Source organism: Chamaea fasciata, unplaced genomic scaffold (genome assembly GCF_029207755.1).
Source record: "Chamaea fasciata isolate MVZ Bird 193981 ecotype frontalis unplaced genomic scaffold, bChaFas1.0.hap1 SCAF_5, whole genome shotgun sequence".
Lineage (NCBI taxonomy): Eukaryota > Metazoa > Chordata > Aves > Passeriformes > Sylviidae > Chamaea > Chamaea fasciata.
Genome location: NW_027094090.1, coordinates 65,828,451 through 65,854,834, shown reverse-complemented (window position 1 = coordinate 65,854,834; position 26,384 = coordinate 65,828,451). Strand labels below are relative to the sequence as shown.

Below are 26,384 nucleotides of genomic sequence, written 5' to 3'. Positions count from 1 at the left end.
GCAGCCCTAGTGCAGGAACACACCAGAAGCTCTGACCTGTGCAGACACAGTCAGGCTAGGGCCAGGCAGGAAGCGATAGTGGGGAGCAGGATCCAACAGGGCTGGGGATAACGGGGGTTTCCCGCCCCACCCACCCTGGGATTCCCTGTCTCTCCGCAGCCGGTGGAAGTGCTCCTGATTCCCTCTCGAGGCGGCGGTTGGTAAGGCTTCGTGCCTTTTGCCACCGCAAAGAGTTCGGCTCTGTCAGCCTCTGCCCTGTCTCAGGGCCACGTTTCTTAGGGTAGGCAGGGAACAACTGTGGATGTACCTGTCCTGCGTGCGGGACAGCTCTTGGGACCCTAACGGTGCAGAGCGTCCCCGGCTGCAAGGTCTAGGGCTCTGAAGAAGCAGGCTTCAGAAGGGGGGAGGTTACAGTGATACACACAGAGGCTGAGGTAAAGGACTCAAGGACTAGAGAACACACAGTGAAAATCAGGGGTACAGCCTAGGATACAAGTCAGAGTACAGGCATCCCGGCCCTCACAGCGCTGCTGCCAACACCGTTTCCCTGAGAGCAGGTGCCGGCAGCAATCCTAACGCAAGACAAGGCCAGAAGTCCTGAGAGGTGCAGGCAGTAGCCCTAAGCTAGGGCCAGGCAGGAAGTGACAGTGGTGGGGCAGAGTCCACAGGGTTGAGGTTCACCGGGGATGTCCACCCTGCGTTCCTGTCCTGCTCTAACCGGGGATGCTCACAGCCCTAATGGAGGCCACGGTGGGTGGGCTCGGTGCCAGTAACGCCTCTAAGGCTTTGGCGCTGCGAGCGTCGGCCTCCGAGCTCAGCTGACGCACGCACGGGGCCCGAGGACCCGGTCCTGCTTAAGAGACGGTGAGTAGCAGAGCTGCTGGGTTTTGGCTGATGTGCGGCTAAGATTATGCTTTGATATTTGGTTTTCTTTATCGTAGCTGACTAGGAGACAGCAGCCCAGTGACGGGAGGAATTTTTCTGAGGGAGAGGCGGCCTTCTTTGGCGCCCGGCGTGGATTCACCTCCCCAGACATTTGAGAGATAAGTGGAGGGCTTGGAGCCACAGAGGGGATGAAAGCGGGGTACCAGGGCAGGGGTCAGCGGGAGGGATTTTTTTGAGTCGGGTTTGGAGATGGGGATGTCCCAGATGTGACCCCTTAGGCTACGTGAAGGAAAAGTCTCATTTTTCATGTCAGTGCTGAGGTGTGCAGGGCAGAGCAGTCCTGGTGTGTGTTGTGTCACTTGTCTCTTGTGCACTCTGTCTGTTTGGTGTCTTGTCTTTTCCTTTAGTCCTTTCAGGGGCCTATCAAAACCCCTGGCATCAGTCTTAGCATTTCTGATCTCTGTGCTCCTCAGCCAGGTGCCTTTGTCTCAGCTGCTCGGACACTCATCAGAATCCATCTCTCTTCACAAGCATCCAGTCCGATGCCTTTTCAGGTCTTGTTCTGAGCTGTACTGACAGCCGTGCACCGCCCTGATCCATTCCGGCGGGTTAGGTCTTGTGAGAATGCAAAGACAGGTGGAGGATTCTGACCGTAGGATTCTCGGGCATCCATCTCTGCGTCTCTTGGGATAAGTCATCCCGATGGCATCTTGTTCCTGCAGGGTTCTCTGAGCCTGGCCAGCTCACCTTCCATCTTACCTCGGTCATCTCATTCCGAGTTCTCTGGACCCTCAGGGTCATTCTTCTTGCCCAGAGTTTTCTGTCCCTGTTGCGTCCCCTCGTTTGTCCTGTGCTGTGTCACGGGTGTTGGTGTGTGTTTGGCCCGGAGCTGCTCTGCCTTGCTGCTCAGTCTGGGTGTAGGGGTACGAGGGTAATAGTCCTGGGGGCTTGAAATTTGTGATGTGGGGTGTGGTTAGACTGTAGAGGGTATTCCTAGATTGCCACAAGATGTGTGGAGCTGTCAAGGTATCCTGCAGCACTCTGACTTTTGTCCTGACTCTGTTTCAGATGCAGAGAGATGAAATCTGTGGCAGAGCCCCCCATCCTGGGTGAGGGGGCTCCCCTGAGAAGGTCAGTCCCTGTTTCTGTTTGCAGGGGAGGTGTAAATGATGGCTGTGTTACAGCTCTGTTCTTTGTCTTTATTTTTAGGTGGTGAAGCCGGATCTCAGCAGTCAAGCTGACGTGGGCGAGGTGAGCAGTGACGGGTGGACAGAAGCCGTTGCTATTGTTCAAGCCTCACTCGCTGGTGCAACTCTAAGCCTCCGTTATTGTGCGTTTTAGGGAGTCCACTCGCAGGAGGCCGAGCTCCCCTCTCACCAACGGGACGACAGACCCGCGTCACCTCACCCGTGAGCCCTCCGGGAGCATTCCAGGAGTCTGTGATGGAGCCTTGATCTTGTCCTTGTGAAGGCCCCATCCAGGTAGGCTTGGATAACGGCCGAGGAGTTGAGGTGAGTCAGGGAGGAGAAGGAGGAGGAGGGAGGGTCCCCTCAAGTTCCAGCGCTGCCACGTCACCTTGTCTGCTCTTTACCCAGGCAGACCCTGCGACGCCGGCGTTGGCCTCTGAGCGCAGCTGAAGCGCGGGGCCGAGGACACAGGCAAGCTTAGGAGACGGTGAGTAGCAGAATTGTCGGGTTTTGGGTGATGGGCTGCTAAGATCACGCATTCATGTTTGGTTTTCTTTGTTGTAGCTGACTAAGAGACGACAGCCCGGCGACAGCAGGAATTTTCCTGAGGCAGAGGCGGCCTTCTTTGGACCTGGCAGGGATTTGCCTCCCTGGATGCCTGAGAGATAAGTGGAGGGCTGTGGCTCACAGAGGGGATGAAAGCAGGATGCCAGGGCAGGGATCACCGGGAGGGGTTTTTTAAGTCAGATTTGGAGTTGGGGGCACCAAGATGTGACCCCTTAGGCTACGTGAAGGAAAAGTCTCATTTTTCATGTCAGTGCTGAGGTGTGCAGGGCAGAGCAGTCCTGGTGTGTGTTGTGTCACTTGTCTGTTGTGCACTCTGTCTGTTTGGTGTCTTGTCTTTTCCTTTAGTCCTTTCAGGGGCCTGTCCAAACCCCTGGCATCAGTCTTAGCATTTCTGATCTCTGTGCTCCTCAGCCAGGTGCCTTTGTCTCAGCTGCTCGGACACTCATCAGAATCCATCTCTCTTCACAAGCATCCGGTCCGATGCCTTTTCAGGTCTTGTTCTGAGCTGTACTGACAGCCGTGCACCGCCCTGATCCATTCCGGCGGGTTAGGTCTTGTGAGAATGCAAAGACAGGTGGAGGATTCTGACCGTAGGATTCTCGGGCATCCATCTCTGCGTTTCTTGGGATAAGTCATCCCGATGGCATCTTGTTCCTGCAGGGTTCTCTGAGCCTGGCCAGCTCACCTTCCGTCTCACCTCGGTCATCTCATTCCGAGTTCTCTGGACCCTCAGGGTCATTCTTCTTGCCCAGAGTTTTCTGTCCCTGTTGCGTCCCCTCGTTTGTCCTGTGCTGTGTCACGGGTGTTGGTGTGTGTTTGGCCCGGAGCTGCTCTGCCTTGCTGCTCAGTCTGGGTGTAGGGGTACGAGGGTAATAGTCCTGGGGGCTTGAAATTTGTGATGTGGGGTGTGGTTAGACTGTAGAGGGTATTCCTAGATTGCCACAAGATGTCTGGAGCTGTCAAGGTATCCTGCAGCACTCTGACTTTTGTCCTGACTTTGTTTCAGATGCGGAGAGATGAAATCCGTGGCAGAGCCCCCCATCCTGGGTGAGGGGCTCCCCTGAGAAGATCGATCGCTATTCAAGGTGAGAGTCACACATTTCACATTTATTGGCACTCCAGTGCAGGCCACCTGCGTTTACAGCTTCAAACAGGTGAGTCCCTTGGTAACCCCCCTGGGCAGCAGCTGGAGCCTGCTCCGGGCTGGGCTGCGGGAGCAAACACTTGTGGCTGACACAGCTCCACACTGAGGGTGCTTGGGAAAACACCTGCCTTGTCCTGGAATTTTTTTTTTTGAGCTTTTGACAAGGTTTTAATCATCACCTTGGTAAAAATAAATGGTAAGGACTGAAAACATGAGAGGCTGGCAGGTTATACGCACGAAAGACAACTTTTTTTTTCTTAAATATTTGTGCAGCCTATATCTTAATTTTGAGACTCTTTTTTGGTCAACTTTATTGTAAAAACCCCTTATTTTCAAGTTAGCTGCTTCAATAATGAATTTGTTTTACAAATAGCCGCTAATGTCCGAAGGTTAAAGCACTAACACCAACATCCCACCTCTTTTATTTTTGCAGCAAAATTTTATCTTTACTAAACTTGAAACTTGATGTTTTTGCAGGTAGTAAGTTAAAGAAGGTGTTTATCTGCCCATCACTGATAGTCAGGGTCATGAAGAAATTGCTCTAGTGTTCTAAAATAAATGCAGATTTTTAGGCCTCTCCCATTCTCTCTGACTAGCAACATGTGAATTGATTTTTGATCTCCTTTCTGTTGGTGTCTGTGGGTTTTAAGCGGCATGGAGAAGGTGTCTGTGGACATGGCACCCAGGGAATGGTGCTGGGAAGGGCAGGATGGAAAGGAGCTGCTCAGGAATCCAGAGCAGCAGTGGAGTGGGAGCTGGTGCTGCTGCCTCAGTCACACCCTCCTGGACAGTCTGTGCAGTGATAATATTCCTACTTTCCTTCCTGAACCTGGGGTTGGAGGAGAACACGAGTCTTGGCATTGATGGAAAGGGGAACTCGAGGGAAAAACTGCTGTTTGTGTCCTTAGAGAGCAGTGGGAAGAGCCTGGGAGAAATCCTGGCTGGCTGAGGGATCCTTGTGTCCCCTCGGGAATAAATCCCTGCGTCTCCTCAGCCCTGCTGGTTTGCAGTAGCGTTTGTACACCTTTCGCTGCAGCTGTGGTTCTTAATAACTGGAAGTCCAGGGATTCTGGGCGATTCCCATAAGTTCTCCTGTTTTGTAGGAGCTGCACGGTGAGGTCAGCATTCTGAGGGAGGCCCTGGCACAGCTGCCAAGGGCAAGGAACGTGGAGCATCCCGGGGCTTCTCCCGCCCGAGTTTCTCCCGGAGCGTGCTGCGTGTCGTGCCGGATGTTTAACCCGGGTTTGGGGTGTTCTCCTGCAGTCCCAGCTCTAACTGCTGCCCCCGAGCCCCGGCCTTGCTCTGTCCCAGCACTGAACCTGGCAGGTGGGTGTGCTTTTCCAGCCCTTGAATCCCACGGGCAATCCCAGATTCCCGGAGCTCCCCGAGGCACAGCCTGGCCTCCCTCCCTGGGAGCTGCACCTCAGTCTGCCTGGACCAAGGCCATCCTGTTTGAGACTTTATTCCTGTTGCTTTTCCTCTTGCAGGTAGTTGGCGAAAAGGAGAGAGCCAGTAGGAAGTGAAGCCACTGGAAGGCCTTATCCCAGTCCAAGGTTGGATGGGAGTAACTGGACCTGTTGAATTCCCACTTCCCTTTAAATCAGTGCAGAGGAAGCAGATTTTAAACCATCATTCCATGAACTTTCACCAACTTCATGACTCTTGCAAAAGTTTTCAATGTTAGAAATTCCTGAGCTTGTTTTCCAGGCAGGCTTGGATTTGGATGTTATTCCTTCCTTTTAATTGAAGGAATAACTCTGATTTTCTCTCTGATTTTAGTAAGGGAATATTTATTTATTCCAATTTTCCATCCTAATTGGAATTTTTGTACCTTGTAGAGCACATTTCTAAGGAAATTTACCCAATTAATGTTGGTAAATCAGCAATTGTCCAGCACCATCTCCACAAAATTCTGTGATTTCCCAAGAAAACTTTGAAGTATTTATTTGCCACGATTCGTCTCTTTGTAAAGTTCAATTTACTGCATTTTTAATTACATAAATGCCATTAAAACCTGAATCCAGGCCTAGCTGCTGTTCCTTGGACACAAGGGGCTGGTTCTTTCCTACCTTGGCACATTTGGATGTTTGTCCAAAATGAGCTTCCCACTAAAATAGAATTTGTTTCCAAGCAGAAGTGGGAATTGTCTAGAAAACCTTCTGTTCTGGGGGGCACTGGGTTTGTTTCCCTTATTGCTGCATAATTGAGGAAAGCCATGGCGCTTTTTTAGGCAGTGGCAGGAGGTGAGAGCTGCGTTTATTTAATTTTGTATTTTATTTTTTGTTATTTTTGTATTTTTGTGCTCTTTTGTTGTGGTTTTTCATGTTGCGTTTTGTGGTTTTTCAAAGACTTTTTCTTCAGTTTTTTAATTTTTATTTTTTTTCTTTAGCTATTTATTTACTTGTTAAAACTACTTTTCGTTTTTTATTTTAATTTTTTGTTTAAATTTTTTTTCCACTTTTTTGTTACTTTGAAATTTTTTTCTTTTGGTATTTTAATTTTATTTATTATTTTCTATAGTTTTGGTTTATTTTTTCATGTTTTCTTTGTTCCTTTTTTTTTCCCCCATACTCTTTCTTCCCCCGGGCGCCTGGGGGTTTGGCTGTTGGCAAGAAAGATGAGAAATGACCTCGGTGCCCGCTGGACGTCGGGATGTCATAGAGAGCGCAGTTGGCAAAAGCTCTGTATTTTCTGCTCCATAAAACTCCTGAAGGGAGAAAGCTGTGACCACCGTGGTGCCCTTTTTTCCTTCCCAGCCCCGACCAGGTCTCCTCCTACCCGTGCACAGTGTTACCAGCAGCAGCCTGCTGTCCAGGCTGTCGAGGCGTATTTCAGAGGGAGCAATAAAAACAAAGTAGACGTTTTATTTTGAACTCTCCGACCCTGCTTGTTTATTAGCAAAGAAATCCAAAACAAAGCGAACAAAAAAAGAAAACCCCCAAAATAAACTCCCCCGCAACCCACCAAAAAAACCCCATACAGATAGAGAAAATATGCCCATATTATTTAAATAAAGATTAAAACTTTACCCCTTAGAAAACCAGGCTCATTTAATTCAAATTAATTGTGTTTCTGATGTGTTAGGTTCATGAATTCATCTAGTGTAAAATATCGTTTAAAATATAAACAAACGAATTTAAAAAATAATGAAAAAGAAAAATAACAAAAAGTATAGGATATGAAAAATAATATCAATAAAAAATACACAATATATTATTACTACACGTTTTATAAATATATTTAATATACATAATATAAACATCTATAATGTACATAGTCATATTTAAATGAAATGTATTATTATTTATAACATTACATAATAAATAATAAATTATTTTATATATACCTTTCTATATTTAATATCTTTAATAAATATAATAGTAAAATAAACATTATACATGATGTATAATGTACATAATATAAAAGATGAATTGTAATGATGAATGTAAATATCAGAATCACAAAGATAAAAAATATTGAAATAGAGCCTGAACGAAAGGCTGTTTTGTTTCGGTCTGGTTGCTGGCGGGGCTCTCGCAGGTGTGCTCGGGGGTCTTTTGGGCCATTTATTCCGGAGGCTGTTCGCCAGGGCATTCCTGGGCACGTTCGTTTATGGCTCCGCTCCGCGCCGCCGCGCGGCAGTGCTGCCACCCTGTGGGCAGAGAGCGGTAGTGCAGCTGTCCCCCTCCGCCCGTCCCGCCTGATCTGTGCGGCAATGCTGCCACCCTGTGGGCAAAGAGCGGTAGCGCAGCTGTCCCCCCGTGCCCGTCCCTCATGATCTGTGCGGCAATGCTGCCACCGTGTGGGCAAACAGCGGTACTGCAGCTGCCCCCCCCGCCCGTCCCGCCTGATCTGTGTGGCAATGCTGCCACCCTGTGGGCAAAGAGCGGCAGTGCAGCTGTCCCCCGTGCCCGTCCCGCCGGAGCCGTGCGGCAATGCTGCCACCCTGTGGCCAAAGAGCGGTAGTGCAGCTGTCCCCCCCGCCCGTCCCCGACGCGCGTGGCAGCCCCGCACTGTGAGCTCGGGGGCGGCGCTGCCGCCCGCCCGCCCGCAGCTCGGGGCCGAAAGGGAGGGAAAAAGGCAAGGAGCCCGGGCGCGTGGCAGCCGGCTGCCTGCGCGCGCCACCCGGACCACAGAGCCGTCCGGGCGCGATTTTCCGCGGCGTTTGCGGGTGTGCGGACACGGGATGGGGGCGCAGCGGCGCCGCGGGCGACAGTCCATTCAGTCAGGCGCTTGTCCGAGCAGCCGAGGGGGCCTATTAGTGGGTTCCACTATCAAGATGGCGGCGAGACACGAGGCGCCCGACCTTCTAAATAAGGCGGCATAAAAAGGCGGGAAAAAATAAGGACCCTATAGGCGTTTAGCCAGACGCCTGCACAAAAACCCCGACTACGGCGCCGCCGGGGCGCAATTTTCAGCGGCGTCTCCAGGTGTAGGGACACCGGCCGTGTGCTCAGCCGCGCCGCGCTTGCGTTCGGATTCGCGGATTTAGTCAGGCGTCTGTGTAAACACCTGCCGGGGGCCTATGCCGAGCCGCCAAGAACATGGCGGCCGGGACGGAAGTGGCCTCAGCCGCAGCCAAGATGGCGGCGAGCAAAAGCGGAAGTCACGCGACGCCCTCACAAAATGGCGCCCAGGCGCGAGGCGCCCGACCTTCCAAAAAGGGCGGCCAAAAGGGCGCGAAAAAATAAGGACCCTATAGGCGTTTAGCCAGATGCCTGCACGAAACCCCGACTACGGCGCCGCCGGGACGCAATTTTCCGCGGCGTCTCCAGGTGTGGGGACACGGGCCGTGTGCTCAGCCGCGCCGTGCTCGCTTTTAAATTCGCGGATTTAGTCAGGCGTCTGTGTAAACACCTGCCGGGGGCCTATGCCGAGCCGCAAAGAACATGGCGGCCGGGACGGAAGTGGCCTCAGCCGCAGCCAAGATGGCGGCGAGCAAAAGCGGAAGTCACGCGACGCCCCTCACAAAATGGCGCCCAGGCGCGAGGCGCCCGACCTTCCAAAAAGGGCGGCCAAAAGGGCGCGAAAAAATAAGGACCCTATAGGCGTTTAGCCAGATGCCTGCACGAAACCCCGACTACGGCGCCGCCCGGGCGCAATTTTCCGCGGCGTCTCCAGGTGTGGGGACACGGGCCGTGTGCTCAGCCGCGCCGCGCTTGCGTTCGGATTCGCGGATTTAGTCAGGCGTCTGTGTAAACACCTGCCGGGGGCCTTAGAGGTGCCGCAAAAAAGATGCCGGCGGAACCGGAAGTGGCCTCAGACGCAACCATGATGGCGGCAAGGAAGGGCGGAAGGCTCGTGGGGCTCGTCGCGGCCGAAAATCGCCGAGTGCAGCTCACACCCTGCAATGGCAAAAGCTGTTTTATTAAAACTCAGCCGAGAATTTTCCTCTTATTTCCAGGTCACAGGATATACTGAGGCTGAGAGGGATCCTAAAATCTGACTCTCAAGCGGACGGACCGTTTGAGAATCGAACTCAGCACCTTGGCATTACCCGGACTCTGCTCCAAGCAGCTGAACCAATCTCTGCATTATGGGGATGGACCTCCATAGGATGGCAACGCTTGGCCCCACTAAGGTAAGTGCAGTGCCGCCTTCTCTGCCAAAGCTGCTTCACACACCAGCCCCTGGAATGGCTCGAGGGCAGAAGTGGCTGGCAGCTCACGACAGCACAAAGCTCTTCCAGTGACGCTGATTTCCTGTCCTTTCCAGGATTTACCCAGCAGCTGCCGTAAAAGTACTCACACAAAGTCTCTTTCCGGGCGGAAAGGAGCAGGACAAGTCCTGAGGCTTCCCTTCTTCCACGGCCAAAGCTCTGCAGAGAGGCAGGGCCGGTCCCACCCGCACAGGGGCGTTTCCTGCAGGTGAGTGTTGCCGGGCCAAAATGATGGCAGCTGCTGAGGCCGGGGCTGCTTTTCTGGCCGGAGGCCTCGGTGCCCCCCCGTGCCGCCTGCAGTGTCCCTCGGGGTTTCCTGCAGGTGTCCCGGGTGCCCGGAGGCGCAGGGAGGAAGGAGGCCGGCAGCCCCAGCGGGGCCAGCAGCCCTGGGATGATGTGCAGGGAGGAGCTGTGCCTGCGGGGCCCCGCCCGTGGCAGCGGCGGCCAAACGCAGGGCCCGGGGCCGGGCTCGGGGCTGGCACGGACACGGCCCCGGGGCTGCCGCGGCTCCTCGGCCAGGGGCTGCTCCCGCCGGGCACGGGGAGATGCTGCAGCCCGGACAGAGGCACCCACAGCCCAAGAGCTCCCCGGGGAACAGCTGGCATTGCCTGGGAACGGCGGCTCGGGCTGTCTGCAGAGGGGCTCAGACAGCAATTCCCACCTCCCGGAGCTCCCACACAGTTGCCAGGGATGTCCTGGCCACCCCAAATCCCCTCCCTTTCAGCCTGAGGACATCACCCGTCGGCAGCATTAAAGCCAAGGCGCTCCTCCCTCACAGAAATTAAATCCAGAGCAACGGCCCTCGGAGATGCCTCAAAATCAAAGGTTTGAGTGGGATGGAGTTTCGTTTGGATGAAGTCTGGACTTTTCCAGGGAGCCGGCCGGAGTGCAGAAGTGATGGAAAGCTTTTGCAGGTGGGTCCCACTGGAGGTGTGCTGAAGGCAGGGATGGGCGTCCCTTGCCTGAGGGAAAGGCACTTGCAGAGGCCACTGCTGGGGCTCGGAAAGGAGCTGAGCTCCTGCAGGGAGCTGTGTCCTCCCGAGGGCACAGGGGCTGCCTCAGCACAGGCCGGCCAGTGCCTTCTCCTGCTCTGAAACATCACCTGGAGCCCGAGCTCAGGGGGGTGGCTGAATTCCAGGGAAATCTGACAGGTGACCCCCAGGGGGTGAGGGTTATAATTAACCAAATCTATGGAATAGAAACCTATCCTGTCCCCATCCTGCTGAGCTTCCTTGGAAGCTCTGCTGGTTCCTGACACGTCTGGCATTCAAGCAGCAGCTCTGCGTGGGAATATCCGTGCTCCGTGAGGCACTGTGAGGTTATTGCAGCGGGAACTGAGCAGGGAATTCGGGGCCGTGGGTATAATTCATCTAAACTAGCAAAGGTGACAGTGAACCCCAAATCTGGGCACCACACAGAGAACAATCTTTGTGCTGCCCTGTCAGCTCAAGCCCCTGGGCTGGGAAGTTTTGGGAGTCAAACATATGGAATGATAGAAGTCACAGCAACTGGTGTCACCCCGAGGGACAGTCCAAGTCCCAGACAATTCCTCTGCAGTCCCCTCGGGGGGAAAACACCCTCTGTCTGCCAGGAGCCCTGACTCTGTTTCTCCTAGCAGCTGTGTTGGGCTTTAAGAACTTGAAATAACTTTGAAGCCAAAGAAATCACCTTTTCCTACTGGTTTGATTGTTGTGTTTGGTTTTTGTTTTTTTTTTTTTTTTTCTTTCAGATGCTGGACTTGCTTCTGTGGATGTGTGCTGAGCTCTGGCTGCAGGGGACTGTCGGGCCTGAATGGCTGTGAGTCTGTGTTCTTCTCGCTGGGGAAGCGGAAATAATTATTAATTAGACTGCAGAAATGTTTTCAGAAACCTTTCCCCTTTCCTGCCCTTTGCTGGTGGATCTTCTCTTTCTGCCTTTGACTTTACAAAGCTGTTCCCTGATGTCATTTCCCCTGCCTGAATTCCTTGCAGCTCCTAGCTGGGAAAAACTGGGATGATGTCCTGGGGATGTCCTTAGTGGAGGACAGAGGTGAGCTTTTGCCTGTATTTTTCTAATGTTTTCTAAAATTTCAGAGAGCTGCTGCTGCTGCTGCTCCTGCTCCTGCTGCTGCTGCTGCACAAGTGGAGCCTTGTCAGCGAAGACCTGCATCTGCAGGAGGCCCCGCAGGCCCTGGCTGGGAAGTGCCAAAACAAAGAAGTGATCAGTAAGTGCTGAACTGCTTCCAGGAGGGCGTATTTTGTTGCAGCCGTTACAGACCAACAGTACAAGTGAGGCCAACTGCTCTGGAAACAGTACTAATGCCTTCTGCCAGTCTGATGGAGCTTGAGGGAGGAGGAAAGGAAATGACAAGGCATTTTTCAGGTCTTCCTTGGGGTGAATTCTAAGCTTAGCACAATTGGGAAGCTTTGAGGAAACACAGTTTAAAAAGGGGAAGAGCTGTAAAATGAAACTTAGTTGCCAATCTCATGTCAGGTTCTGAAAAATGGTCTTCTTGAATCAAATCTCAGAAGAAATAAGCGGTGCCTGGAGGCTCTGTGCTCGAAGGTTTGAATGATTCTGAGTGTGGATGGGGATCTGAAAGTCACGTGTAAGTAAAACCAAAAAACACATCAAGCAAGCAAAACTGCAATAGTTGACTTTTCTTGTTGTCATCGTTTTGGAAGAAAGGAAAAATATGGGGCGAGAGGTGAGAGCAGGATCTGCAAAATCTCGGAGTTCTCCGCGTCTCCCTGAGGCTGAAGCCGTGTTTGCTGTCAACGATGGCAGAGTGGAAGATGCTAAAGACTGAAAACTTGGAGTTTTCCCCCCTGAATCCCAAGGCTCTGTCAGCAGCTGTGCCCTGTCTATCTCTTCAAGGAGTTTCCGGGTTTAGGAAGGCTTTTCCGTTCTTCCGCATTTCTCTAGAACTCCACTCCAAAAGAACGGTGCTGTGTCCGTGTGGTGTTGGTGGCTCTGTGTGAGTTGCTTTATTAAAGCCAATCGTTGGTAAGGGTTCTGAGCCTGCCTTGGAGAGCCCTTGGAGGTGGCAGCTCTTCTTTAATTTCCCTTGGTTCCTTTCATGCCTTTCAGTGATTTCTGCGAGGTGCACTGCAGTCTGCCTGAAGCCAGCACATCCTGTCCGTGTTTGACCTTGACTCCTGTTGTTTTTCCTCTTGCAGGTAGTTGGCAAAAAGAGGAGAGAGCCAGTAGGAAGTGAAGCCCCTGGAAGGCCTCATCCCAGTCCAAGGTTCCCACTTTTCTCTCTGACTCCTGGGTAATTACCTGGCCAGAACTGGACACAGACTGTCCCTTTGATTTCCTGCCTTTTCCAAGAAATCCTTGCTGTCAGCCGGAGTGTGTTCCTGGTCTCCTCCTCCTCCTCCTCCTCCTGCTCCTCCTCCTCCTCCTCCGCCTCCTCTGTTTGCCAAGGTGAATTTTGGTTATTGCAGGAATTCTGCCCAGAAATCCTGGCTGGCTGAGGGATCCTTGTGTCCCCTCTGGAATAAATTCCTGCGTCTCCTCAGCCCTGCTGGTTTGCAGTAGAGTTTGGGCACCTTTCGCTGCAGCTGTGGTTCTTAATAACTGGAAGTCCATGGATTGCTGGGTGATTTCCATAAGTTCTCCTATTTTGTAGGAGCTGCACGGTGAGGTCAGCATTCTGAGGGAGGCCCTGGCACAGCTGCCAAGGGCAAGGAACGTGGAGCATCCCGGGGCTTCTCCCGCCCGAGTTTCTCCCGGAGCGTGCTGCGTGTCGTGCCGGATGTTTAACCCGGGTTTGGGGTGTTCTCCTGCAGTCCCAGCTCTAACTGCTGCCCCCGAGCCCCGGCCTTGCTCTGTCCCAGCACTGAACCTGGCAGGTGGGTGTGCTTTTCCAGCCCTTGAATCCCACGGGCAATCCCAGATTCCCGGAGCTCCCCGAGGCACAGCCTGGCCTCCCTCGCTGGGAGCTGCATTTCAGTCTGCCTGGACCAAGGCCATCCTGTTTGAGACTTTATTCCTGTTGTTTTTCCTCTTCCAGGTAGCTGGCAAAAAAAGGAGAGAGCCAGTAGGAAGTGAAGCCACTGGAAGGCCTTATCCCAGTCCAAGGTTCCCACTTTTCTCTCTGACTCCTAGATAATTGCCTGGCCATAACTGGACAGAGACTGTCAGTTTGATTTCCTGCCTTTTCCAAGAAATCCTTGCTGTCAGCCGGAGTGTGTTCCTGGTGTCCTCCTCCTCCTCCTCCTCCTCCTCCTCCTCCTGTTTTTGCCAAGGTGAATTTTGGTTATTACAGGAATTGTGGCTCTTTTGTTCCACTGAAACTTGCCAACTCTGCTGAGAGTTTCAGATGTCAAATCCAAGTAAGATTGGAGTTTCTTTGCATTGGTACTCCCACAAAACACAGATCATTCTTGGATAGGAGTAACTGGACCTGTTGAATTCCCACTTCCCTTTAAATCAGAGCAGAGGAAGCAGATTTTTAATCATCATTCCATGAACTTTCACCAACTTCATGACTCTTGCAAAAGTTTTCAATGTTAGAAATTCCTGAGCTTGTTTTCCAGGCAGGCTTGGATTTAAATGTTATTCCTTCCTTTTAATTGAAGGAATAACTCTGATTTTCTCTCTGATTTTAGTAAGGGAATATTTATTTATTCCAATTTTCCATCCTAATTGGAATTTTTGTACCTTGTAGAGCACATTTCCAAGGAAATTTACCCAATTAATGTTGGTAAATCAGCAATTGTCCAGCACCATCTCCACAAAATTCTGTGATTTCCCAAGAAAACTTTGAAGTATTTATTTGCCACGATTCGTCTCTTTGTAAAGTTCAATTTACTGCATTTTTAATTACATAAATGCCATTAAAACCTGAATCCAGGCCTAGCTGCTGTTCCTTGGACACAAGGGGCTGGTTCTTTCCTACCTTGGCACATTTGGATGTTTGTCCAAAATGAGCTTCCCACTAAAATAGAATTTGTTTCCAAGCAGAAGTGGGAATTGTCTAGAAAACCTTCTGTTCTGGGGGGCACTGGGTTTGTTTCCCTTATTGCTGCATAATTGAGGAAAGCCATGGCGCTTTTTTAGGCAGTGGCAGGAGGTGAGAGCTGCGTTTATTTAATTTTGTATTTTATTTTTTGTTATTTTTGTATTTTTGTGCTCTTTTGTTGTGGTTTTTCATGTTGCGTTTTGTGGTTTTTCAAAGACTTTTTCTTCAGTTTTTTAATTTTTATTTTTTTTCTTTAGCTATTTATTTACTTGTTAAAACTACTTTTCGTTTTTTATTTTAATTTTTTGTTTAAATTTTTTTTCCACTTTTTTGTTACTTTGAAATTTTTTTCTTTTGGTATTTTAATTTTATTTATTATTTTCTATAGTTTTGGTTTATTTTTTCATGTTTTCTTTGTTCCTTTTTTTTTCCCCCATACTCTTTCTTCCCCCGGGCGCCTGGGGGTTTGGCTGTTGGCAAGAAAGATGAGAAATGACCTCGGTGCCCGCTGGACGTCGGGATGTCATAGAGAGCGCAGTTGGCAAAAGCTCTGTATTTTCTGCTCCATAAAACTCCTGAAGGGAGAAAGCTGTGACCACCGTGGTGCCCTTTTTTCCTTCCCAGCCCCGACCAGGTCTCCTCCTACCCGTGCACAGTGTTACCAGCAGCAGCCTGCTGTCCAGGCTGTCGAGGCGTATTTCAGAGGGAGCAAGAAAAACAAAGTAGACGTTTTATTTTGAACTCTCCGACCCTGCTTGTTTATTAGCAAAGAAATCCAAAACAAAGCGAACAAAAAAAGAAAACCCCCAAAATAAAATCCCCCGCAACCCACCAAAAAAACCCCATACAGATAGAGAAAATATGCCCATATTATCTAAATAAAGATTAAAACTTTACCCCTTAGAAAACCAGGCTCATTTAATTCAAATTAATTGTGTTTCTGATGTGTTAGGTTCATGAATTCATCTAGTGTAAAATATCGTTTAAAATATAAACAAACGAATTTAAAAAATAATGAAAAAGAAAAATAACAAAAAGTATAGGATATGAAAAATAATATCAATAATAAATACACAATATACTATTACATACTACACGTTTTATAAATATATGTAATATACATAATATAAACATCTATAATGTACATAATCATATTTAAATGAAATGTATTATTATTTATAACATTACATAATAAATAATAAATTATTTTTATATAACTTTCTATATTTAATATATATAATAAATATAATGGTATAATAAACATAATACATGATGTATAATGTACATAATATAAAAGATGAATTGTAATGATGAATGTAAATATCAGAATCACAAAGATAAAAAATATTGAAATAGAGCCTGAACGAAAGGCTTTTTTGTTTCGGTCTGGTTGCTGGCAGGGCTCTCGCAGGTGTGCTCGGGGGTCTTTTGGGCCATTTATTCCGGAGGCTGTTCGCCAGGGCATTCCTGGGCACGTTCGTTTATGGCTCCGCTCCGCGCCGCCGCGCGGCAGTGCTGCCACCCTGTGGGCAGAGAGCGGTAGTGCAGCTGTCCCCCTCCGCCCGTCCCGCCGGAGCCGTGCGGCAATGCTGCCACCCTGTGGGCAGAGAGCGGTAGTGCAGCTGTCCCCCCCCGCCCGTCCCTCATGATCTGTGAGGCAATGCTGCCACCCTGTGGGCAAAGAGCGGTAGTGCAGCTGTCCCCCCCGCCCGTCCCCGACGCGCGTGGCAGCCCCGCATTGTGAGCTCGGGGGCGGCGCTGCCGCCCGCCCGCCCGCAGCTCGGGGCCGAAAGGGAGGGAAAAAGGCAAGGAGCCCGGGCGCGTGGCAGCCGGCTGCCTGCGCGCGCCACCCGGACCCCGGAGCCGTCCGGGCGCGATTTTCCGCGGCGTTTGCGGGTGTGCGGACACGGGATGGGGGCTCAACCGCGCCGCTGCCGGCGGTCCATTGAGCCAGGCGCCTGTGCCAGCAGCGGGGGGGCACCCCAGCGAGTGCCCGCACTGAAGATGACGGTTCGACCGGAAGTGGCTTCAGCCTCAACCAGTATGGCGGCGATGAAGGGCGGAAGTCTTGGCACGCTGCTCGCAACCTATTGTAACCGAGTGCAGCCGAAAATAGCCGAGGCTTGACGAAAATCGCCGACTTTCGGCCAGCAGCCGGACTCAGCCGAGGGCAGTTCGGGGTGATCCCGGACCGGTGCCCGCCCTCCCTGTCGCTTCCTCGGCCGGCGGTTCGAAGGCGATGTCGGGGGCCGCTGTGCCCGGAGCGGGAGCACTCGCTGTCGCTGCTGGAGCCGGGCGGCGGCCGGCCCGACCAGCAGCAGCGGCTGCTTTCTGTTCACACCCAGAAAGTCATTCCTCACCCCAGTTATGCTATCACAATTAGTTCATTTTTGATCTGCAGTTACAGCCACATTTCTTGAAAGCTGCCCGGAAAACCTGGCTGGGACTCAGGTAAAGAAAGGGAGACTGACCGGTAACACCCCGCGGGGCCGCCGGCAGCGGCTCGGGAGCGCCGGGCGCGGGCCCCGGCTGCGGCAGTGGCGGCCGTGAGGGCTGTGCTGACAATGGAGGAGGGCGGGAGCTGCCGCAGCGCGGTTGAAGCGGAGCGGAGAACGGCCGGTCCCGGGAGAAGCCCCGAGGACGGCGGTGGCAGCCGCGGGGGGCGGCCCCGAGCGGAGCCGGGCCGGGAGCGGGCGGCCGGGGCTGCGTGGGGCGAAGGCGGTCCCGACGCGGGCACGGAGCCGGGGAGGAGCAGCGGGGCCGGCTGGGGCCGCCCGGCGGAGCCTTTCCTGGGAAGCAAAACCTGCGGTTTCTCCCACCTCGGCCCCGTGGCGAGGGGCAGCGCAGCAGAAGGGAGCAGCACCTGAGCGGGTGGGGCAGTGCTGGGGCGCAGGGAAGATGCGGCTGGGGCAGAGCTTGCAGGCTTCTTACATTTAAATGAACGTGGAAAGCTGAGAGAGAGGTAGTATAAAAGCTCTGTGGGTGCTCGGACAGGTGAGACGTGACTCAGGGGAGGGAGTCGCTTTCCTGAGCTCCTGAAGTTCCATTTGTCTCTCTCAGGAGCAGATGTGAGAAGTTTCCTGTTTGGAATTGGGCTCCAAAAGGAAGGAACCTGAAGCTGCTTCTTTTGATAAATCCATAAGCATGGGAGGCTGTATGAAGCACACTGTTTTAAGTAGCCAGTAACTTCCATGGATATTTTAACTTTTAAAAATGGTGACTTTTAATTCCTCTGCACACTGATGATTTGGCTGTCCCACACAGGTTTCACTGAGGCTGTGAATTGCAATCCCGACCATCTTCCGGTTTCTGGTGCTTAGGGCTGTGGCATTTGGTGTGCAGAAAACATCCCAGGCTGTCCACCTAGGAACTGTATGGGCATTTCCACAGGTCCTCAGAGTGGGAAAAGGCCAAGAGGGTCGTAGTGGGACCTCTCTTTCTCCCAGGCCTGGGCATCCTCAAGACACCTCTAGATTGGTTTTTAAGTGTTTGTTGTTTTTTGTTTTCCAGCCCAGGACTAAGCTGGAGAAAAGGTGGAGAGTAGCAAGTGGGACTGCCATGTTAAGATCCATCCTTGGATTCCAGGTTCTCCCAATGGGTTTGTCCAAAGAAAGGAGGTGTTTGCGGTACCTGTTTGTTCACCTGTTGAGCTTGGAAGAGATGCGGAGCATGAAATTCCAGGGAAGCTGCACTTGTGTAGTGGCTGGAGTGAGAAGCATCTTGCCTGTCTTTCCCCACTGGTGTGCTGTGGTCATTTCCTCTCTGGGTCCTTGTTTCCCTCTTTGTCTCTGTATCCCTCTGTCCTTGCCATGTGTTTGGCACTCTCTCTTTTTCTCCATCTTTCTCCACGCCTCGTGTTCATGCTTATTCTCTGTGGCTTTGTGGTGCTCCCCGTGCCACTGTTTCCCATGGGATCCTTGTGTCCTGTTTGCTGTCCCTGTTCTTTTTTAATCCCTCTCCGTCGTGCTGCCCATCAGTGTACAGAGGCTGACTGGAGGGAGGTTCTTGTGCTGCAGGTTCCGTTCAGGAGGCTGGTGTGATTCAGCAAGCCCACAGTTTGAATTGCCCCCTCCATGTGGTCCAGCCAGCTGTGCCCAGTGCCCATCCTGGAGTGCCTTTTCTGTCAGCTCACGCGCCATCGTGCTGGAGACTGTCAGGCAGGTGCTGGGGTGGACGAGGGGAGGGCAGGGGGCTGAGGTGCTGTTGTTGGGCAGGGCTTGCTCTTTCACCCACACCGAGTGGTGGCCAGGCTCAGCTGAGCACAGCAACTGGTGTTGGAGAGATGATGCCTGTCTCGTCTGTCTGAGCTGCCCCAAAGGCCGAGGACAGGGCTGAGGCTCTGGTGGTTTGGCTGTACGAGGCCCATGGCAGCACAGTCACCGCCCGGCTCCAGGCCTCCCTCCCCGTTACGGAGGCGATGCTGTGAGTCCCTGCAGAAGGGCTGGGGCATGTGGCGATGGAGATCAGTCCCTTCAGCCCTGTGCTTTGTCCCCCAGCTGTGACCTCCTGTAGCATCTGGCTGTGTGGGGCCACCTGCTGCTGGAGCCACAGGGCCTGAGGCTTTCCTTTGCAGCCTTCGTGTGCTCTCTGAGCTCCTGGTCCTCCTGCAGCCACCCAGGCCAACACTGTGAGCTCAAATCACAGACTGAGCTGTTCCCCATCCCGAGCGTTGTGCAAGGCAGCAGTTCCAGGGAACAGCAGTGTCCCCATGTCCTGCACCCAAGTGTTGCAGAGACGCGCTTGAACAGCCCTGCTCCTCAGGGAAGGAGGACAGCTGCCCACTGCCCAGCCAGGGTAGGTGGTCTTGAGCGAGTTCTGAGTTCTTTAAGTGTGGACAAAGGTGCAGAAAGGCTGGTGTGCACAAGTTCTGCTCCAGCCATAGAGGTGTGGGGAGCAGCAGCTTCCACAGTGACTCCTGTGTTGCAGCCTTCATCTTGCCTAGCAGTGAGTGTAGAAACACACTCTACTCCCTTCCTTCTCCCTCTGCCTGTCCCTTGCACCACCCTTGCAGAAGAGGAAACACAAAAAAATCAAGAGGATTATGTAAAAACAAGCTGGAGCCTGTTTTTTTAACTTGTTTCCAGGTAACTGCACTGACCTTCCTCCTCCCAGGGGCTTTGTTGTAGTTGCTCTTTTAGTGTCTGCCTCTGAGCAGTATCTCACTCCTGGGACTGGGGAGGCTGAGCTTACCTTTATTTTTTGGGGATGAGGTGGAGGGGAAGTCTGCTTCAGCCCCTGTGGGGAAGAGACTGGGCACAGGGATTTATCCTTCCCATGAAAAGGCACGCACGGTGATTTCTACGCAAAATACTTTATTAGTCAACTAAAAGCAGTGGATCCGCAGCCGGAAAGGGAAGAGGGAGAGGAAAGAGTCAGAGTCCAGCACAGCATGTGGTTTTCACCCTTTTCCCCTGAAATGCCTGTGGCCGGCCATAAAAAGCCCCACCACCAGGCTCAGCTTCTCCCTCCCACACTGGCAGGGTGCAACAGTAGCAAAGAAGCGTGAGGACAGGTACAGGGCAGCTCCGTCTGTGGCCAGGCCCTGCCTGAGCTCCTCTTGGCCCCTTAAATGTCCCTCAGGAGGTGGCAGCAGGTGACACTCACATGGCAGGGGCTGCACCTGGAGAAGGAAGAGGGAAATGAGGAGTCAGAGGGCATATCTGGCTCTGCCCCATGGGCTGTGGGAGAGCTCCCCACAGCCCCCACAGGGACTGCCAGTCTCACCTTTGGCCCTGCGAGCAGATGTCCAGCAGCTTCTTCTGACACTTGGAGGCACCTCAGGCAAGGCTGGAGCAGCAGTCACTTTCCTCCTCCCATGAGCACGTCCCTTCCTTGGCCCTTCAGCTACTGGCGATTGAAGGAGACACAGGAAGACTGATTCAGTGATCAGAATTTGATTTCACTGAGGTTTTCCAAAAGCTTGTATACCATTTCAGGAAGGTTAATAGTTTCTACTACAATAATTAGGTTAAAAGATCATACAAACAGCTCATGCATTTTACAGCATCTTTTTCGTAGGGGGTTGATTGAATCTCTCCTCTTCCCATAAACAGGTTTAATCCCATCTTCTGTAATCTCAAAGTTCTGTTTGTTCCTGCCATGGCATCCTGGTTATCAAACCAAGCCTGCAAATGAATGGTGAGCGGTCTGGGGCAGATGGAGGGAATGGCAGGGCTGTTTCAGAACTGCAGAGAGAGGACGGAGATGTGGGGGAGCTGCTGGTATTGCAGCATCCCTTCCAGCATCCCCTTCCCAGCGTGCCTCCCACAGCACCTTCCCCTGCAGAATCCTCCCTGCTGCCACCCCTCCGGGCGCCTCACCTGCCAGCAGCACCTGGAACTTGTTGGCCGAGAGCATTGCAGGGACAGCTGTCATTTTCTCACACTCTGTCCCGCACACTGAAGGTCAGGTGCACCACGGGCTCATTGACCTCCTGCAAGTCGCTGGAGCTGAGGGTGTAATCCACGTGCCAGCACACTGAGCCCAGCTGGGTCAGTACGGTGGGGAGTGGGATGGTGTCAGCACCCCGGTTCACTCCAGCATGGTGATTTACACTGACCCCCACACTCCTGTTAAGACCCAACACCCCGCTCACACCTCAGGCTGCAGGCACTGAGCCAGTCCTGGAAGGGGCTCTGCTTCTCCTCAAAGGAATGGCACAAGGCGCTGGCATGCTCTGCTCTTGAGGGGAGACAAGAGAAGAACCCCTCTGCTCACACCAGACCTGAAGCTGCCAAACTCCACCAAAGCACCTGGGGAGGCCCCAGGGACTGATGGACAGAAGGGAGGTGACAGAGGACAGCACAGCAGCCAGCCTGCCCTCCATCTGGATGTGAAGGCAAGGCTGGGAACTGTCAGCAACATCCCAGCACGCCTGAGGAACCTTTGGGCAGTCCCAGCTGCTGCAGGTCACCTGACAGAGACTCACCATCTACCCAGTGCTTGGCCGCGCTGGAGAGGATGAAGCCGAGGACAGCAATGGTCGCCTTCAAATCCCCCGACTCTGCAGACGGGAGGGGGGGTGAGCTCTGTCACCTTGGAAAGGCATCCCCAGACACACTGCTGCCCATGCCTGGAGCATGGCTCCATCAGGGGATCGTGGTAAGGACAGCAGTGCTCACCTAACTTTGCATCTAAGGGCAGCTTCGGGATCTTGTCATACTGTGGGAGAGCAGAGCACCACGGTAAACACCAGCTAACACACTCACTATCAGTGTTAACACTAACAATTCTTACCTAAATATTAATACTAATAACATATGCATAATATACGCATATTATTACTACTAGAAGAGGCCGGTAGTGTTCTTAACGCTGAGGCTTGCATGAAGAACACGAGATTAAATAATGTTGCTGATTATGCCATTGTAATGTTGAAACGCTTGGCCCCCACCGCGGTGAGCAGCGGGCCCGCAGCAGGCGGGGGCGGGCACTTGAGTATCTTGGCCAGGGTGCTGATCCTCCCAGCGCTGATCTCGGCCAGCACCCAGTCGGGGCGGCCCAAGTCCCCGCAGAAGCGGAACCGCTGCGGGGAAAGAGGCGCCCACAGCCGGCAGCGGGCTCTGCACGCCCCCCCCGCTCCCCGCCGCCGACCCCCCTCCCCACCACGTCGCCGCCGCTCCCTGGCCCGCGCTGCTACCACAGAGTCCGCCTTGGCGACTCGGAACCGCTCCCGGCCGGGCTGCCGGCTACGCCCCTCCCTGCCCCGAGTGCCGACGGGCGCTCCGGTGGGGGCTCTGCAGGGGCCTTTCAGCCGGGACCGGGGCACAGGGAGGGTCGGAGAAGGGGACGGGGGTCTCGGGAGCGGGACCCCGGGCGACCGCGGACCCCCGAGCGCCCCTGGCTCCGCCCGCCTGAGCGCTCGCGCTCCCATTGGCTGCAGCCTCAGCTGCCAAGCCCCGCCAATCCCGGCCCGCCTTTCTCCGCCCCGTCCAATCACAGCCGCCCTTGCAATCCGGGCGCGGTCCCGCCCAGATCAGCCCGCTCAGTCGCGGCCCGGCCCCTCAGCCCGGTCCCGGTCCCCCGTTCGCCTGAGGCGTCCCTCCCGCCGCCCCGGCTTTGGGAACGAGCGGAGCCGTGCCTCCGCTGCCGCAGCCTCGGCAGGTGCTGCCGGGACCCGGGAAGGGCGGCGGGAGCTCCCCGTTGAGGTCCCGGCCGGGAGTTCTCCCAGGGAAACGGGGAGACGGCGGGGAGCGGGCGGAATGGCGGGAGCGGGGCGTGAGGGGACAGCGGGGGGTAGCGGAGCCGAGGGGGGCGGGAACGTGCGGGCCGGGATTGGCGGGCCGACACTGCGCTGTGATAGGTTGGGCTGGCCCGGCCGCCGCTGCCTCAGGTTGTGATTGGCTGGGGTGGCCCGGCCCTGGGGGATAAATAGCGTGCCCTGAGGGGTCTCGGCGCTAGTTCGGCGGCGGCGCGGAGAGCGACGGGTGGGACTGGGTGGTCGGAGGAGCGCCGCCGGAGGAGCGCGGCTGCGCCAGGACGGGATCTTTGCGGCTTCCGGTCAGGGGAGCGCCGGTGAGCCCGCACGCGACTCCCGCGTCTGTCTGTGCTAGCGTGTGGGGACTGGCGGTGTCCTGGGGCAGCGCTGCCGGCCGTGCCCGGTTCTTTCCGCCGCGCCCTGCGTGACTCGGACGGCCGGAGGCTGGTGCGGGGCTTGGTGCGGCGCGGGGAGACCGGCTGGGGCTACCAGGGGAGAAGTGCTTCCGTGGTTTCTGGATACAAAGTAACGCTTAAGATATCAAAAATAAAGCTGCATTTTTTTCAGTTTTAATGTTTTATTTTGTTTTAATTCGAAATAATTATGATTTTTTTCTTTATTACTCCGTTTCATTAATTTCGTCGCTTTATTACATTATTTTGGTTTATTTTTGTTTTCTTTTGCTAGATAGTTGTTGTTACTTCAGTAAAGGTTGTAGGGCTAGGGCTGAAAGACCGGTTGCGAGGCCAGTGGAGGCATAAAGCCCCAGGGTGTGGAATAAGGATCTTGGCACTAGAGGCCGGCCCAAAACAATGAGGAGCAATGGGAATGCTGGGGCTGGAGTGGATAAATGCCACGGGAGAAGGGGATGGAGCTGCAGCTCAGGGCCTGCAGGAGATGCCTGGGGGGTTGCCAGCCCTTGCCCTGTGGTACCAAGCAGAGGCTGAGGGTGTGGGGGGTCGGAGGGCACCAGGGCCCGAGAACCAACACAAGGGCACTTTTTGGGATGGGGGAGCAGGGGCCCAGTGGCTCTTCCCAGCCCCCGGTGCTGCCTGGGGGAGGTGAGGGGGGCCTTTGGGCAAGTGCTGGGCTGAGACCCAGCGAGAGGGGGAAGACAGATGTTGGGCTTCAGGTGCCAAGTGTTCCCAGGGCTGGGAACCCAGGAGGATGGGTGGTAGAGCTCCTAAGGACATTGAAACGATGATAATAACTGACTTGTGGCCTTATCAACAGTCCTGGGCTGCAGGGAGAAGCAGTAGCGGCTTTTAGCGGCAAGCAGCGGAACGCTGAGGAGCTGGAGCTGAGACAGCCGAGCTGGAGGAGACACAAAGATGGTAGGGTTTGGGGTGAAACCCCTGTGGGGCTGGTCTAGGGAGTATGGAGCCGGGACGGGAACTGCGTGACTGGAGCTGAAATCACTGTAAGGGGGGGATAGGGATGGTAGAGCTGTTGCTGCAGTAAGGATTAGTAGGTTGGGGCTGGAATGTGGGTACAAGAGCTGTGCTGAAACAACACAGAGTTAGACCTAAAACAACAACCATACTCTGAGAACCAAAAGCAACGTTATTATGTGCCAGTGCTGGGAAGACATGGAGACAAAAGTGAAACAAGAGCTGGCAGTGAAATAAAGCCTGTGGGTCAAGAGCTGAAATCACTGGGGCAGGGAAGGGGACTCTCCAGGGCTCGAGCTCAAATCACTTTTAGAGTAACATAGGAACTTTAGGGCTGACGAACTGACTGTGAGATTGGTGCGCTGAAATGACTGTAGGCCTGTGATACTGATGTTGTAGCTGGGTACTGAGCCCAGAAATGGGAGAGAGGGTGGAGAGCTGAAAAGGGATTGCTGTAAGATTGCTCCTGAAATGCTGGTGCTGCTGGGATATTGCCCGTGTCAGGGATACCCACTGTAGGGCTGGGGCTGGGATGTTGACTGCGGGGTGGGCATAGACACGGTGGGGTCAGGGCTCAATGGCTGCTCAGCTGGGGCCAAGATGAAGACCCTGCCCCGTGGACGGTGGAGAATTTTCAGCTGCCAGAGTCGGAGGAATGCGCACGTGGAGCTGGAAGAAGCGAGCTGGCCGTGAAATAAAGCTTGTAGGTCAAGAGCTGAAATCACTGGGCCTGGGAAGGGGATGCTCCAGGGCTCGAGCTCAAATCACTTTTAGCGTGACAAAGAAATTCTAGGGCTGATGTACAGACTGTAGGATTCAGCCCGGCCCCACTCCCCTGGCCCGGGCTCTGCCCCAGTTCCCCAGCATCGGCACCGGCCCGGGCTCTGCCTGTGCGCGGCGTGGGCGCTGCCCCGCATCCCCGTCCCTCGTGGTGCGGGAGAGGGCGGCTCGGGGCGGGCGGCAGCCCCGCCGCCTGACATGGTGCGGCCGGTCCCGGCTGGCGCCCTCGGGGCTGCCCTTGCCCCGCGGGCGGAGGAGGAGAAGGGGCAGAGGGAGGGCGAGGGCGGAGCAGCCCTGCCAGCGGCCGCGGCGGGAGCGGGTCCGGCGGGCGCGGGCGCTCGGGACGCGGGGGCGGCGGGGAGGGGACGGGAAGGGACGCGGGCTCCCGGCGGCGCCGTGCCGGGCGCTGCTCTCCGCGCACATCGCGCGGCCGGGCTGACTCAGAGCCGGCTGCACCTCGCCCGCCCTCCCCGGCTCTCCCCACCCCTCTCCGAGCAGTTCGCGCCTCCCTCTGCTCTAGAGGCTCCATCTCACCGTCTCCCCCATCGTTCTCGCCTGGCAATGGTTGGAGGACTGTCACGGACTTGCACACACCGCGACTCGTGACCGCGTTTCCCCGCCCGTGTTTTTCCCGAGGCAGGTGCCAGGTGCTCCCCATCACTCCCCGTCCCCCGCAGCCCAACTTCCCTGCCTTGCCTGCTCCAGGCGCCCTCGGCCCTCGTGCCAGACCCTGCCAAGTCTGCCGCTGCAGCCCTTACACCTCGGCTCACGGGTCTCTGAGGGGACCCAGCTGGGACCTACGCCTGGCAGGATCTCTGGGTGGGGGATTTCAGTGGGCAAACAGCACTGACTCTTCCAGGCTGCAAAAGGACCTTCTCTCTTTCCTCACACCGGTGGCACCTCCTTGCCTCATCCCCGCAGCGTTCCGACTCCAGCGGGTCTTGAGTTTGAAGTGTGTAGGCTTGGCTTAAAACCTTCACTGCAAAGTGGGGAAACATCTTAAAGTTACTTTGAGAGAGTCCAAGTTGTTCCCTGTAATCTTTTGTGATACAGAAAAGTGAACCGGTGAGAAGTTCCAACAAATTGTCACTACTACCTGCTAAACTACCTTCAAATGTCATTTGGTGCTTCTTTTAAGGTATGAGGGACTCAAGGGGATAAATCAGGACACTCATTTCCCAGTTCCTGTAAGAGCTGTCCTCAGGAAAGAGAGCTTAGAACCAACTCTGGAAATGGGGAATGAAAGCATCTTTTCTTCCTGGGGCTGTGCTGGGGTGTAAAGTGGGTAAACATGAATATCCAACTGTTTACATCCTGCTATGCATGTTCACACTGATCTTTCTCCTGGAAAAAAAAAAATCAACAAAACCCCATGAGTGAGTAGGTGAAAGATGATGGAACTGTGAAAAACGAGATTTTTTTAAAATGTAAAATTTAAAAATAAATTTAATAAAGTTATAAGGGAGATTAAAAAAGCAAAATAGGGTTGGTTGGGTGACTTGGCACTCAGCTAAGTCTACACTTTGCTATATTAAAGTTATACTTTAGATACTTTTTTATTGCATTAGTTTGTTGAATATTCATTTTTTTATAAATTAGTTTTTATATTTTAGGAATTGTTTTGTA

At 53.7% G+C, this 26,384-nt stretch overlaps 4 long non-coding RNA genes across 5 annotated transcripts; 3 read left to right on the top strand and 1 right to left on the bottom strand.

The window, feature by feature from the left end:
* Nucleotides 1-1,970: 1,970 nt before the first annotated feature.
* Nucleotides 1,971-3,555, top strand: LOC136290295 (uncharacterized). Its single transcript, XR_010721078.1, has 5 exons — nt 1,971-2,016; nt 2,095-2,136; nt 2,227-2,396; nt 2,481-2,559; nt 2,637-3,555. It is a non-coding gene; the product is annotated as an uncharacterized lncRNA (long non-coding RNA).
* Nucleotides 3,556-3,636: 81 nt separating this feature from the next.
* LOC136290294 (uncharacterized) lies at nt 3,637-6,821 on the top strand. Its single transcript, XR_010721077.1, has 3 exons — nt 3,637-3,724; nt 4,887-5,109; nt 5,271-6,821. It is a non-coding gene; the product is annotated as an uncharacterized lncRNA (long non-coding RNA).
* A 9,954-nt stretch (nt 6,822-16,775) lies between these two features.
* On the top strand, nt 16,776-21,750 carry LOC136289925 (uncharacterized). Of its 2 annotated transcripts, XR_010720896.1 has the most exons (3): nt 16,776-16,841; nt 17,901-18,547; nt 20,444-21,750. It is a non-coding gene; the product is annotated as an uncharacterized lncRNA (long non-coding RNA). The 2 variants fall into 2 exon arrangements; XR_010720895.1 differs by lacking the exon at nt 16,776-16,841 and having other exon boundaries at nt 17,821-18,547.
* Nucleotides 19,697-20,783, bottom strand: LOC136289924 (uncharacterized). Its single transcript, XR_010720894.1, has 4 exons — nt 20,711-20,783; nt 20,373-20,515; nt 20,115-20,237; nt 19,697-20,010 (listed from the first exon to the last, which is right to left on the bottom strand). It is a non-coding gene; the product is annotated as an uncharacterized lncRNA (long non-coding RNA).
* Nucleotides 21,751-26,384: the final 4,634 nt, after the last annotated feature.